The sequence below is a fragment of the Rattus norvegicus genome, chromosome 16, assembly GCF_036323735.1.
Source record: "Rattus norvegicus strain BN/NHsdMcwi chromosome 16, GRCr8, whole genome shotgun sequence".
Classification (NCBI taxonomy): Eukaryota; Metazoa; Chordata; class Mammalia; order Rodentia; family Muridae; genus Rattus; species Rattus norvegicus.
Window position 1 is genome coordinate 39,930,301 of NC_086034.1, and position 16,253 is coordinate 39,946,553.

The 16,253-nt window shown below is 39.2% G+C and overlaps 1 pseudogene; it reads left to right on the forward strand.

The window, feature by feature from the left end:
* Positions 1–2,943: 2,943 nt before the first annotated feature.
* Positions 2,944–15,942, forward strand: Elf2-ps1 (E74 like ETS transcription factor 2, pseudogene 1; annotated as a pseudogene).
* The last annotated feature ends 311 nt before the right edge of the window (positions 15,943–16,253 follow it).

Genomic DNA, 16,253 nt, shown 5'->3' on the forward strand with positions numbered 1-16,253 from the left:
TCAAATCTGGGATTAAAGAAATCAAAGGTGATATCAGAAGATGGAGATTCTTCATGCTTAAGGATTGGCAGGATTAATACAGTAAAAATGGCCATGTTGCTGAAAGAAGTCTCCAAATTCAATTCAATCCTCATCAAAAACATGACCCAGTTGTTCACAGAGTTAGAAAAAGCAATTTGCAAATTCATTTGGAATAACAACAACAATAATAAAAAAATCCAGGATAGTGAAAACTATTTTCAACAATAAAAGAACTTCTGGGGGAATCACCATTCCTGTCTTTAACCTGTATTACAGAGCAATCTTGACAAAAACTTCATGATGTTTGTACAGAAACAGGCAAGTAGAACAATGGAATAGAATTGAAGATGCAGAAATCAACCCACAAGCCAATGGTCACTTGATTTTTGACAAAGGAGCTAATACCGTCCAGTGGAAAAGAGACAATATTTTCAACAAAGTGCTGGTTCAACTGGAGGAGTAGGTAGAAGAATGCCAATTGATCCATTCTTATCTCGTTGTAAAAAGTTCACATTCAAATGGATCAAGGCTCTCTACATAAAACCAGATACACCAAAATTATTAGAAGAGAAATTGGGGAAGAGCTACGAACACAAGGGCACAGGGAAAAATTCCCTGACCAGAACACCAATAGTTTATGCTCTAAGATCAAGAATCAACAAATGGGACCTCATAAATTGCAAAGCTTCTGTAGGGCACAGGACACTGTTAATAGGACAAAACTGCAACCAACAGATTTGCAAAAGATATTTACCAATCCCACATCAGACAGAGGGCTAAAATCTAATAGATACAAAGAAATCAAGATGTTAGACTCCAGAGAACCAAATAATGCTATCAAAAATGGGGTATAGAGCTAAACAAAGAATTCTCAACTAAGGAATTTCAAACGGCAGTGAAGAATCTAAGGAAATGTTAAAAATCCTTAGTCATCAGGGAAATCAAAACAAATCAATGCAAATCAAAGCGCCTTGAGATTCTACTTCACACCAGGCAGAATGGCTAAGATCAATAAATCAGGTGACAGCAGATGACCGCAAGGATGTGGAGAAAGAACAACACTCCTCCACTGTTGGTCAGACTGCAAGCTGGTACCACTACTCTGGAAATAAGTCTGGAGGTTCTGCAGACAACTGAAAATAGTTTTAGACCCAGCAATACCACTCTTGTGTATATACCCAAAAGATGCTCCAACATATAACAAGGATACATGCTCCACTATGTTCATAGCAGCTTTATTTATAATAGCCAGAAGCTGGAAAGAACCCAGATGTCCTTCAACAGAGAAATGAATACAGGAAATGTGGTACTTTTACATAGTGTAATAATACTCAGCTATTAAAAAATGACTTTATGAAATTCATAGGCAAATGGATGGAACTGGAAAATATCATCCTGAGTGAGGTAACCCAATCACAGAAAAACACACATGGTATGCACTCATTGATAAATAGATATTAGCCCAAATGCTGGAATCACTCTAGATGCACAGAACACATGAAACTCAAGAAGGATGACCAAAATGCGAATGCTTCACTCCTTCTTTAAAAGGGGAACAAGAATACCCTTGGGAGGGAATAGGGAGGGAAAGTTTAGAACAGAGGCTGAAGGAACGCCCATTCAGATCCTGCCCCACACGTGGGCCATACATATACTGCCACCAAACTAGATAAGATGGATGAAGCAAAGAAGTGCAGGCCGACAGGAACCGGATGTAGATCTCTCCAGACACACAGCCAGAATACAGCAAATGCATAGGTGAATGCCAGCAGCAAACCACTGAACTGAGAACGGGACCCCCTTTGAAGGAATCAGCGAAAGGACTGGAAGAGCTTGAAGGGGCTCGAGACCCCATATGAACAAAAATGCCAAACAACCAAAGCTTCCAGGGACTAAGCTACTACCCAAAGACTATACATGGACTGACCCTGGGCTCCAAGCTCATAGGAAGCAATGAATAGCCTAGTAAAAGCACCAGTGGAAGGGGAAGCCCTTGGTCCTACCAAGACTGGACCCCAGTGGACGTGATTGTTGGGGGAAGGCCGTAATGGGGTGAGGATGGGAAGGGGAACTCCCATATAGAAGGAGAGGAGGAGGGGTTAGGGGGATGTTGGCCCGGAAACCGAGAAAGAGAATAACAATCGAAATGTAAATAAGAAATACTGAAGTTAATAAAGATGAAAAAAAAAAAGAATTGGGAACCTGAAAAACGAGCACTATACTTCAAAACAAAAATAAACAACTAGAGTGCCAGTGGAGGTTGTGTCAGAAGAGTGTCAGAAGAGCCTGTGAGAAGATGAAGGGCATACTGAATGAACACGCAGCTAAGCTGGAAATGTCTGCATCTGCACAATTCAGCATCCCACCTGGAGTGTGGTGTGTTGTGGGGGTGTATGAGAAACCATATCTGCATTTGCACTTATTTAGCCCAAGTATTTGGGGGTTGGAAGTGACTACTATATCTATAGATTAATTAAAATTAATATGGATGAATTCATGATGCATAAACAGTACAACACAGCGGTCCAGAATCAACTGTTGGATGTTTCATTAATGGATTATTCCTTAACTACTGCTGAGCACGAGGATGAAAAATTTAGAATTAATCTCTATTCCACTACTGGATGACACACTAAGTGTGCACCACACTGGAGGGACCAACCAAAGGAAAGCCACAGTCCTTTCCATCATTTGCAACTGCAGGAGCCTACTCAAAGCAAACACTCACATGTGTCTCATCAGTCAATCAGTCTACAGGCCAGAGATTACATATGCCAATCTCAGGGACAGAACAGCATTTTCTGTTTCCAATTCAACTATCTTTTTTTTTTTAAACTGCAACCCAGGATTCAAAACAAAAATGCATTAGCACAGCACTTACCTGCCCACACTGAAACACCATGAATGAACAGATAGCAAGAAATGGTAGAAACAGTCTCAGCAAGGAGAAAGTTGGCAGGTTGCAAAGACTCTTTCACATACTGCAGAGACAAGACAAGTTGTCCTCAGCAAGGCCTGGCCGGCTACCCACATAAACCCCTTGGCTCTGAGCCCATCAGCACCAAACCTGAGGACTACCAGGGATGCAAGCTTTATACTTCAGACTCTATACTTTGGTCAGTAAAGTGCCAGAGAAGTAGCTGGGAAGCACAGTTTACACAGAAAGTCATAGAAACAGTTCAGCCTTAAAAAACATAATCTGATCCCTTCAAGCCAGGTGTGTGTGTCTGTGTGTATCTGTCTGTCTGTCTGACTGTCTGTCTGTCTGTCTGTCTGTCTGTCTGTCTGTCTGTCTGTCTCTCTCTCTCTCTCTGTGTGTGTGTGTGTGTGTGTGTGTGTGTGTGTGTGAGTGTCTGTGAGTGTGTAAGTGCTCATAAGATATAGGTAGTCTTGGAAAATCAAGGAGAGGAAGGATTGTTTTTGTGAACCTGAGATGGTGGGGAATGAAGATTGGGTGTTGGAGGAAGCTAGAGCATGGTGGGATTTTATAAGCCAAAGAAGTGAAATGCGTATTTAATGGCCTTAGACAACTGGTCCAGGTGTAGTGTTCCTGCTGGTGTCTCAGTGTTCCAGCTGTGGATTCAGGGAACTCAGAACAACATGTTGAAAATAGTTTCTCAGATTAAAGAGTCAAATTCCTGCTGGTGCTCAAGTCTCATCAGAGAAGAAATTAAGTCCCTCCTTCTAGGGATCCTCTCATTTTTGTCATTCTCTCCTACAGGAGTTTCAGTCCTTCCTTTTAGGGGGCTACTCATATCTGTAGGTGATTTAGACCCTCTTGAAGGAAATTCTGTCTCCAGATTGGGGTGCGGACCCTCCTGTTAGGGAATTAACTCTCTAAATCTTCTCAGAGAGTATCTGTGACCACCTGGAGACAGCATTATCTGCACTTCTAAATTCTGATTGGTAAAGAGAATCCACGATATGAGTTTGAAAACCTCTGAGTTATATACTGAGTAATGAAAACCTCTGAGTTATATACTGCTAATTTCTAAATGTATTCAGTTGATTATGAAAATCTCTGCAATATTTTGATGAAATTTACTCACTTCCTAGATTTCAAACAAGAATAGAAGCTATAGTCAAAAGTTAAAAAAAAGAAAATTATTTGAAAGGTGACCATGCAAATTTGTTCAAATTCTGGGAATCTAGATCCAGCTTGGTAATTTCTTTGGGTACTATTTTTAAATATACTTTTATTTTAGTAAACAATGAAGATAAATGTTTTAAAGCAATGATTTCTTAGCTTCCTTTTGACATATTTTAGATAAAGAGTTATTTATTTTCTTTCTCCTGAAGAAATGACCATTACCCATAATTGTATCTTTATGCTTTATTGAGACACTGATTTTTAAAGAAAACAACTAGCATGCTAAATTCCTTAAACTTCTATATGTTTTTCTACATAATGAGTTGACCATCCTTTGATTTGCTCTAATCTATAGCTGATCTTCATGTCTGATATGATTCATCTACTTATATGTAATTCCTGAAAAGAAAACAAATTGGCAAAGTCAAGGACATTATTTGTAATAGTTTATTGGAAAAAGTTAAGAATCTCTACCCTGGTTACCTATTACTTCAAGTGGGTAAATTTCTCACTCATAAAAGTTTCTGACCAAGAAATTGAAGTAATTAAACAGATCTCAGAGGTAATTCCTTGAGTTGATGTGTGTACCAGACAATAGGTTCCCCAATACAATAATTTTCTATAACTGCATAGAATATTAGCACAAAAATAAGAGCCTAAGAGGATGATATGTTGCAGCTTCTGTGTAGCAGGAGGAGGCTAGTCAAGACTTAGCTCAGTTTGGTCTCATAGGTCAAAAGCAAGTTGTAACTACCTTATATCAGTTCATTCTGGGATTTAATGTTGATGACAACCTTGTTAATACTAATGAAATTTAGCTGTTTGTGGTTATAGCACTGAGTTCCTGAGCAGCTCACCCATACTGATATTTTCAAAACTGCTGCTCATGTTCCGCTGAGGTCACCTGGGTACTCTCTTACTTTTTGAACTTTACATGCTTAAGTCAGTCTCATTCAAAATAATATATCTTTAAAATAATTTTAAGTCAACTAATCAAATTAGTTTTATAAAATAAGAACAACAAAATGAAACATAATCTGACCATTCAAAGTCAAAGACCTTGACTACCAGTGAGAGGAGAAATTTGTAAGGGCATTCTCATCATGGAATTGTAATGGTCCATTTTAGCATAATTTTTCAGGAATTAATTCTAAGCACAATCTTTCAGAGAAGACTTTGGTAAACAAATCTGTTATTCGTGAATTTAAAGCATTTCAATTTAATTGTTTTTTAATTTGTATATATGTATAGTTTGTGTATTAGATATGGATTGGAGTTAGAGATTGTAGGGGTGATTTGATACAGTGTGTGGAACAGAAGTATGAATTACTGCCCTCTTCGACAACAATGCATATTCTTAACTTTTCAGCTATCTCTCCAACTATGGCATTATGTTCTGTGAACTCACCCCAACAACCTATTTATGTGTTGCTTTTTTCTGAATCTTTTTACTCATTCACATGGAAGCAGTCAATACAAGACCAGTCTGTACTGTAACTCCTTTATGGAATCACTGCAAACCTATATCATGGAAAATATTTCTGTTGGTAGAAGGTCAAATTCCTTATTTAAAGATATCGGCAGGAGTGAAAAGAAGCTCCTATTAACATGATTGGCATGATATTATAGTCTACTCTGACTAGCTTCCTAGCTTACCAATATTCCCTTCAATGTTTTCAAACAAAGTAAAATATAAACTTGCTGTTTCCTTCCCTGCCTCTTACTCATCATTGCCAGATTTTCATATTGCTATGCTTTTTCACCATTTGGATAGGGAAGCTCATATCTCACTAACTTCTTTTTCATAAATGTATCATTGAGCTATGAAAAATACATCAGTCAATGTAGCAGAACATGGGAATATTTTGGAAGGAAGGAAGTATTGAAGGACCCAGAGAGGTCAAGGACAACACAAGAAAACCTACAGAATCAACTATCATCAGCCCATAGACTGAACTACCATCCAAAGAGCATGCTTGGGATGGGTCTAGACCCCCTACACATATGTGAAAGATTTGCAGGTTGGTCTTCATGTAGGGCCTCTAACAGCAGGTTCAGGGTCTGTCTCTGAGTCTAATACCTGACTTTGGATCCCTTTTTCCTAACTGCCTTGCCTTGCCTACCTCATTAAAAGAAAATGCATCTAGTCCTACTGCAACTTGATAATAGGTGGACATCCATGGGAGAACTCCCCTTCTCTGAGGAGAAATGGATGAGGATGGAAAGAAGCATCGATCAAGATATAAACAATTAATTAATGAAAAAAAAACACATGGACAGAAAAATGCACTTTATCTTTTATGTTTGTAGATCAGATATCTTAAACAAAATCCACAAACAAATATCAAACAAAATATACAAACAGACACATATATTATTGGGTCATCTCTATCAACCAACTTCCAGAAAGTTTATACTATTAATATGTTTTAACTTTCCACTAGTATATGAAACTTTTCAAGAAGTAAATATAGATCAATTTTACTTTGATAGGATTCATTGCGTTTCTACTAGTTTGCTTTGTCAATACGTGGAAAGGTAATTATATAAACTAGTAATAGAAAGGCTTTGGAATAGTGTGTGATTTTTTTTAAAATTTTAAGCAAAATACACTTAATCTAAATAGGAATACTAAATAGAAACGATTAGCAGATTACATTTTCTATTTTCAATTGGTTTTATATTAACGTGAAAATTAGATGATGTTTTAGTTTATGATTATACCTTAAAACAATAGGCTAAGTAATATGTCATTGGCTTTTTAAAATGGGAGAGTCCTGATGGGTAGAGAAATGTTAATCAAAGGCTCCAACTTTGCAGTTAGATTAGAGGAATACATTTTTTGCTAATTAACTATTGTAAATAGTTTATAATAATGCATTAAATAGTTCAAAATTGTTAAAAAAAACAACTGTTTGGAGAAAGGGTCTCTATAGTAGTCCTAACTCTCCTGATGCCCTGGTGCTCACTCTGTAGTACAAGCTGACTTCAAACTTACAGGATTCTCCTGCCTCTGCCTACCAGTGCTAAGATCAAAGGTGTGCACTGTCACAGCTGCCTAAAATAATGAGCTGTTAACGTTAAAGGGACTATAATAATTCCAGTGGATTCATAGGAGTTGACTATTAAGAAGGAAAGGTATCCATGCAAAAAAGAGACAGCATCAAAATCACTGGGAATATCACAGGTAATAATTTTTTTAAGATTTATTTATTTATCAAGTTTATATATGAGTACACTGTAGCTGTCTTCAGGCACACCAGAAGAGGGCATCAGATCCCATTACAGATGGTTGTAAGCCACCATGTAGTTGATGGGATTTGAACTCAAGGCCTCTGGAAGAGCAGTCAGTGCTCTTAACCGCTGAGCCATTTCTCCAGCCCATCTGTTTCTGTTTTTATGGCGAGCTATTAATTTTTTATTACCTTTGGACTATGTTTATATGTGATTGTTTTGCATGTTAGAGAATTAGCTTCGTACAAGTCAATATAGGCATCCAGCTTTCATAAATAATAAGGCAAACTAAAATTACACCAACAACTACAGGGTTAAAATATATCACCGTATAACACCAATAACATAAAGATTATCTAAATATCTATATATCTCTGCAATGGACAATCAAGTAGAATACTCTTGTATGACCCATCAGATAATTGAAATCAAAGAATAAATTTTCTCCTTGAAATATCAAGTAAATAAACTAATGAAATGTCACAGCTCTGCTCACATTAACTGAAATAGAAGTTGTTGGGTGGATAAACTGTTAGGGATAGAATGATTCTGATGAATTGGTGGAAGCTACATGAGAAATCCTGAGGACAGATGCCACCTTGTGAGTTTCCCTCACATTTGCTGATTTTAATTCTATGCATGGCACCAAATTAAATTATCTTGATAAAGAGTTTAACCCAGGAGTGTGTGAGTGTGTGCTGCACCACACAGTGGGTGTCTCCAGCCAAAGTTATGCCTTCTCTCTCAGGTTGTAAGTCAATGTGAAGCAGTAGTTCCTGGAATAAAGATGTCTCTGCATGAGGGACCACGGACCACCTGGATCTGCTCATCTGGGCCATGGAAGCATCAGTTTCAGCAGTAATGCACACTGTAAGGATAAGACCATTGAAGCTTCTGAAGTCCTGTTTTATATGGAATTTCTACCTGCTTGTGAGATTCAAGAAGTCCCAGTATTGGAAGTTTTGTCTCTCCATATATATCAACTCCAGTGTTTATCCATGCTGAGAAGAGGCCAGATGTCATTACATAGACTATAATGGAGGTAGGTGTCAACAGAAGAGTATGAACCAGTGGATGCCTTGCCTATTCCTACTTCATCAGACCCCACAAACCAATGGAATGAAAATAAAAAATAAAAAGAGTTGGCCATAAACCAAAATCCATCAGTCACCAATTTCCAATGGGTCTCCTGAATTAGGAATCAAGAAAACCAGAGAAGGGAAAGGAAACACATTTTAGCTTTGGGAGTTTCTTTTTTTTATTTTTATTTTTTCTTTATTAATTGAGTATTTCTTATTTACATTTCAATTATTATTCCGTTTCCCGGTTTCTGGGCAAACATCCCCCTAACCCCTACCAATCCCTTCCATATGGGTGTTATCCTCCCCATCCTCTCCCCATTACCGCCCTCCCCCTAACAATCAGTTTCACTGGGGGTTCAGTCTTAGCAGGACCAAGGGCTTCCCATTTCACTGGTGTTCTTACTAGGCTATTCATTGCTACCTATGAGGTTGGAGCCCAGGGTTAGTCCATGCATAGTCTTAGGGTAGTGGCTTAGTTCCTGGAAGCTCTGGTTGTCTAATTGGGTGGCTGTATATGTATGGGCCACATGTGGGGCATTTTGATCATCTGTCTTGAGTTTCATGTGTTCTGTGCATCTAGGGTAATTCAAGCATTTGTGCTAATAGCCACTTATCAATGAGTGCATACCATGTGTGTTTTTCTGTGATTGGATTACCTCACTCAGGATGATATTTCCAGTTCCCTCCATTTGCCTATGAATTTCATGATAGCTGAGTAATAATCCATTGTGTAGATGTACCACATTTTCTGTATCCATTCCTCTGTTGAAGGGCATCTGGGTTCTTTCCAGCTTCTGGCTATTATAAATAAGACTGCTACGAACATAGTGGAGCATGTGTCTTTGTTATATGTAGGGGCATCTTTTGGGTATATGCCCAAGAGACGTATAGCTGGGACCTCAGGTAGTTCAATGTCCAATTTTCTGAGGAAATTCCAGACTGATTTCCAGAATGGTTGTACCAGTCTGCAATACCACCAACAATGGAGGAGTGTTCCTCTTTCTTCACATCCTAGCCAGCATTTGCTGTCACCTGAGTTTTTGATCTTAGCCATTCTCACTGGTGTGGGGTGAAATCTCAGGTTATTTTGATTTTCATTTCCCTTACAACTAAAGATGTTGAACATTTCTTTAGGTGTTTCTCAGCCATTTGGCATTCCTCAGCTGTGAATTCTTTCTTTAGCACTGAAACCCATTTTTAATAGGGTTATTTGTCTCCCTGTGGTCTAACATCTTGAATTCTTTGTATATTTTGGGTATAAGCCCTCTATCTGTTGTAGGAATTGTAAAGATCTTTTCCCAATCTGTTGGTTGCCGTTTTGTCCTAACAACAGTGTCCTTTGCCTTACAAAAGCTTTGCAGTTTTATGAGGTCCCATTTGTCGATTCTTGATCTTAGAGCATAAGCCATTGGTTTTTTATTCAGGAAATTTTTTCCAGTGCCCATGTGTTCAAGATGCTTCCCCGCTTTTTCTTCTATTACTTTGAGTGTATCTGGTTTGATGTGGAGGTCCTTGATCCACTTGGACTTAAGCTTTGTACAGGGTGATAAGCATGGATCGATCTGCATTCTTCTACATGTTGACCTCAAGTTGAACCAGCACCATTTGCTGAAAAAGCTATCTTTTTTCCGTTGAATGGTTTTGGCTCCTTTGTCAAAAATCAAGTGACCATAGGTGTGTGGGTTCATTTCTGGGTCTTCGATTCTGTTCCATTGGTCTATCTGTCTGTCTCTGTACCAATACCATGCAGTTTTTATCACTATTGCTCTGTAATACTGCTTGAGTTCAGGGATAGTGATTCCCCATGAAGTCCTTTCATTGTTGAGGATAGTTTTAGCTATCCTGGGTTTTTTGTTATTCTAGATGAATTTGCAAATTGTTTTGTCTAACTCTTTGAAGAAGTGGATTGGTATTTTGATGGGGATGGCGTAGAATCTGTAGATCTCTTTTGGAAAAATGGCCTTTTTTACTATATTAATCCTGCCAATCCATGAGCATGGGAGATCTTTCCATCTTCTGAGATCTTCTTCAATTTCTTTCTTCAGATGCTTGAAGTTCTTATTGTACAGATATTTACTTGTTTGGTTAAAGTCACCCCGAGGTATTTTACATTATTTGGGACTATTATGAAGGGTGTCGTTTCCCTGATTTCTTTCTTGGCTTGTTTCTCTTTTGTGTAGAGGGAGGCTACTAATTTATTTGAGCTAATTTTATACCCAGACATTTTGCTGAAGTTGTTTACCAGCTTTAGTAATTCTGTGGTGGAACATTTGGGATCGTTAAATACACAATCATATCATCTGCAAATAGTGATATTTTGACTTCTTCTTTTCCAATCTCTCACCCCTTGATTTCCTTTTGTTGTGTGATTGCTCTGGTTAGAACTTCAAGAACTATATTGAATAAGTAGGAGGAGAGTGGGCAGCCGTGTTTAGTCCCTGATTTTAGTGGGATTACTTCAATTTTTACTCCATTTAGTTTAATGTTAGTGACTGGTTTGCTGTATATGGCTTTTACTATGTTTAGGTATGGGCCTTGAATTCCTATTCTTTCCAGGACTTTTATCATGAAGGGGTGTTGAATTTTGTCAAATGCTTTCTCAGCATTTAATGAAAATTTGTTCTTTCAGTTTGTTTATATAATTGATCACATTGATTGTTTTCTGTATATTAAACCATCCCTACATGCCTGAGATGAAGCCTACCTGATCATGGTGGATGATTGTTTTGATGTGCTCTTTGATTCGGTTTGCCAGAATTTTCTTCAGTATTTTTGCATCAATATTCATAAGGGAAATTAGTCTCAAGTTCTCTTTCTTTATTGGGTCTTTGTGTGGTTTAGGTATAAGAGTAAATGTGGCTTCATAGAAGGAATTCAGTAGTGCTCCATCTGTTTCAATTTTGTGGAATAGTTCGGTTAGTATTGGTATAAGGTCTTCTATGAAGGTCAGATAGAATTCCGCACTTCTGGACCTGGGCTGTTTTTGGTTGGGAGACCTTTAATGACTGCCTCTATTTCATTAGGAATTATGGGGTTGCTTAACTGGTTTATCTGTTCCTGATTTAACTTCGGTACCTGGTATCTGTAAAGGAAATTGTCCATTTCCTGCAGATTTTCAAGTTCTGTTGAACATAGGCTTTTGTAGTAGGATGTGATGGTTTTTTGAATTTCCTCTGATTCTGTAGTTATGTCTCCCTTTTCATTTGTGATTTTTTAATTTGTACACACTCTCCGTGTCCTCTCATTAGTCTGGCTAAGGGTTTATCTATCTTGTTGATTTGCTCAAAGAACCAAGTTTTGATTTTGTTGATTCTTTCTATGGTCTGTTTTGTTTCTACTTGGTTGGTTTCAGCTCTGAGTTTGATTATTTCCTGCCTTCTACTCCTCCTGGGTGTATTTATTTCTTTTTGTTGTAGAGATTTTAGGTGTGCTGTCAAGCTGCTGTCATATGCTCTCTCCTGTTTCTTTCTGCAGGCACTCAGAGCTATGAGTTTTCCTCATAGCGTGGCTTTCATTTTGTCCTATAAGTTTGGGTATGTTGTACCTTCTTTCTCTATCTGTTCAGGCCTGTTTTTTGACGAGTATATGGTCAATTTTGGAGAAAGTACCATGAGGTGCTGAGAAGAATGTATATCCTTTTGCTTTAGGATAGAATGTTCTATTAATATCTGTTAAGTCCATTTGGTTCATGACTTCTCTTAGTCTGTCTACGTCTCTGTTTAATTTCTGTTACCATGACCTATCCATTGATGTGAGTGGGCTGTTGAAATCTCCTACTATTATTGTGTGAGGTGCAATATGTGTTTTGAGCTTTAGTAAGGTTTTTCTATGTAAGTAAGTGCCCTTGTAATCAGAGAATAGATATTTAGGATTGAGAGTTCATCTTGGTGGATTGTTCCTTAGATGAATATGATGTGTCCTTACTTATCTTTTTTGATGACTTCTAGTTGAAAATCGATTTTATTCTATATTAGAATGGCTACTCCAGCTTTCTTGTTCAGACCATTTGCTTGAAAAGGTGTTTTCCAACCTTTCACTGTGAGGTAGTGTCGGTCTTTGTCTCTGAGGTGTGTTTCCTGTAGGCAGCAGAATGCTGGGTCCTCGTTGCTTATCCAGTTTGTTAATCTACGTCTTTTTATTGGGGACATGAGACCATTGATGTTGAAAGATATTAAAGCATAGTGATTATTGCTTCCTGTTGTATTCATATTTGGATGTGAGAATATGTTTGTCTGCTTTTCTTCTCTTTGTTTTGTTGCCAAGACATTTAGTTTCTTGCTTTTTCTAGGGTGTAGCTTGCCTCCTTATGTTGAGCTTTACTATTTATTATCCTTTGTAGCGCTGTATTTGTAGAATGATGTCGTGTCAATTTGGTTTTGTCATGGAATATCTTGGTTTCTCCATCTATGTTTATTGAGAGTTTTGCAGGATACAGTAACCTGGGCTGGCATTTGTGTTCTCTTTGTGTCTGTATGACATCTGTCCCGGATCTTCTGGCTTTCATAGTCTCTGGCGAGAAGTCTCATGTGATTCTGATAGGTCTGCCTTTATATATTACTTGACCTTTTTCCCTTACTGCTTTTAATATTCTTTTGTTGTTTTGTGCATTTTGTGTTTTGACTATTATGTGAAGGGAGGAGTTTCTATTCTGATCCAATCTATTTGGAGTTCTATAGGTTTCTTGTATGCTTATGGGCATCTCCCTCTTTAGGTTAGGGACTTTTCTTCTATGGTTTTGTTAAAGATATTTACTGGTCCTTTGAGCTGGGAGTCTTCACACTCTTCTATACCTATAATCCTTAGGCTTGATATTCTTATTGAATCATGAATTTCCTGTATGTTTCAGACCAGTAGCTTTTTTCGTTTTACATTATCTTTGACAGTTTAGTCGATGATTTCTATGGAATCTCTGCTCCTGAGATTCTCTCTTCCATCTCTTGTATTCTGTTTGTGAAGCTCGTATCTACAGCTCCTTGTCTCTTCTTTTGGTTTTCTATATCCAGGGTTGTTTCCATGTGTTCTTTCTTGATTGCTTTATTTCCATTTTTAATTCCTTCAACTGTTTGATTGTGTTCCTGGAATTCTTTCAGGGTCTTTTGTGATTCCTCTCTATAGGCTTCTACTTGTTTATTTATGTTTTCCTAAATTTCTCTAACGGAGTTCTTCATCTCTTACTTGAAGTCCTCCAGCATCATGATCAAATATGAATTTAAATCTAGATCTTGCTTTTCTGATGTATTTGGATATTCAGCGTTTTCTTTGGTTGGAGAATTGGGCTCTGATGTTGCCATGTAGTCTTGGTTTCTGTTGCTTGGTTTCCTGTGCTTGCCTCTCACCATCAGGCTTTCTCTGGTGTTACCTTGTTCTGCTATTTCTGACAGTGGCTAGACTGTCCTATAGGCCTGTGTGTCTGGAGTGCTGTATACCTGTTTTCCTGTTTTCTTTGAGCCAGTTATGGCAATAGAGTGTTCTGCTTTCGGGAGTGTAGTTTTTCTGTCTACTGGTCTTCAGCTGTTGCTGTGGGTCTGTGTCCTGAGTTCACCAGGCAGGTCGCTTGGAGCAGAAATGTTGGTCATACCTGTGGTCGCGCGGCTCAAGTTTGCTAGTAGGGGTGTTGCTTTTGAGCACTCCGTGAGGGCGGCAACTCGGAGGGTCTGCCCTTCCTTTTCAGGGTGCCCCTGTGCACGGGGGTCCCAGATGGCATTAGGTATTTTCCTCTGGAGTCAGAAACGTGGGCAGTGTGTAGCCTCTTCTGCCCCTCTGAAGGTTTAGTTCTGCCTCCCACGGGATTTGGGTGCAGAGAACTGTTGATCCAGTTCCTTTAGGTCCAGCCGGTCTGGAGCGCAGGGGACCTGCTGCTCCAGTGCCCCTATCTTCTGGTTCCCTGAGTCCATATACAGTTTCCTCTTGGGCTAGGGATTTGGGCAGGGGTGAGCAGTATTGGTGGTCTCTTCCGCTCTGCAGTCTCAGGAGTGACCACCTGTCTGGGCTGTGAGCTCTCTCTCCCAATGGGTTTGGTAGCAGTGAGCGGTGGGCGGGGATCAGAGAGGTTGGGAATCCAGCTAAAAACTGGAAGTGTTTGGTCCCAGAGGAATTTTGCCTCTGTGTGTCCTGAGTCCACCAGTCAGGTCTCTTGGAGCAGAGAAGTTGGTCTTACCAGTGGTCCTGCAGCTCAAGTTTGCTCGTGAGGTGTTGCTTTTGAGCTCTCAGTGAGGGCAGCAACCAGGAGTGCCTGCGCTCTCTTTTCCCGGGAGCCCCTGTGCACCAGGGTCCCAGATGGTGTTAGGAGTTTTCCTCTGGGGTCAGAAATGTGGGCAGAGTGTAGTCTCTCCTGGCTTCCCAGGCATGTCTCTCTTTGGGAGTTTCTTTTTGTTCTGCTTCAAGATAAAAATACTTGTCCCAAGTATATTAAATGGACTCAGAGAGAAAAAGGGCACATTCAAACTTGTGGACTCAAAGGCTGTCTCAAAGCTCAAATAAGAACAAACCAGATAAGAACTATGAAACTATAGGGTAAACTTTGAGATACTACTAACAAAGGGGAATTCTTGCAAAGGTTGAGGGACAGAGGCTTGTATTGATATTCAAGGACATTTTGCAAAACATTGTGGTCATTGATGATGACGAAAGTTAGTCTTGGCTTGAAGACTTGGTAGCAGCTGATGATAACAAGTCTTTAGAAGGAGTGTCACTATCTGCAGAAAGTCTCGTTCTTGAAGGCAGCGACTACCATTCCAGGTAGGAAAACCTTATTTCCTATAAACTGCTGCAGAGCAGAGAAGAGTGTCACTAGAATTGTGAATATCACTTCCCCTGCTCAGGATGCTTCATCCAGGTCTCCTACCACCACAGCACCTGTGTCAGCCACAGCAGTAGCAGCAGCAGCAGCTCCAAGGACAGTTCATGTGGCAACACAAGTCCCTATGGTAATGATATCATTAGGTCAAAAGATTTCAACTGTGGTAGTTCAGTCAGTCAATGCAGGCACATTGTACATTACCAGCATTAGTTGAAGTACAGCCAGCTCTCCAAAAGTAGTCATTCAGTCAGTCTCGACTGTGATGAAAGCCTCCACTGGAAATGGAGACAGATTCACCATGTAGTCTGCCAAGATTATCACCATTCCTGTATTCAGCTTGCACAGTGTTAACTGCAGACAAAGTCAAATATGACTGGATAAGGAAACTAGTCTTGTTGGAACCCCACTGGATCTGAGAGTGTTCACCCTGTTTCAATAGCCCATGGAACACTTATAATGAGAATATCTGTGCCTGTCAGCAGGTTTCTGGATAGACTACTCCTTAAGTTATCATTGAAGTCATAAAAGGGCCAGAAGTTAAATCAGAAGCCAGAAGCCAAAAGCAGGAACATGGTGTGCAAACTTTGCAGCTGGTAAAAGAAAAGGGGGCAGATGGGAGTAAGAAAGTAACCCATGTAGTGGTTGTCTGTGTGCCTTCTGCTATTGTCCTTCTTGTGACTATGAAAACTGAAGGGCTAGAGACATGTAAGAAATAAGCAAGATCCCGGGGGCTTCAGACTGTTAGTGTTGTACTGACAGACATCTGCAAGGGAAGTCATCACGAAGTCAGAGGAGGACTTTCAAACAACTGTGCATATAAGAAAACAATCAGACTTACTGGGGATAAATTACCTATCCTTGTTTCAGTGGAAAATGAAATACACTTGAGATGCTGACAGAAAACTGCCTCTTAAAGTAAGGACAACTGAACTCTGAATAAGAAAAAAGACTGAAAGGGACCAAACAGCTCAGGACAATCTCATGTTACACTAAGAGTTGGAACACTGACACCTGTAAGAGGTAACAT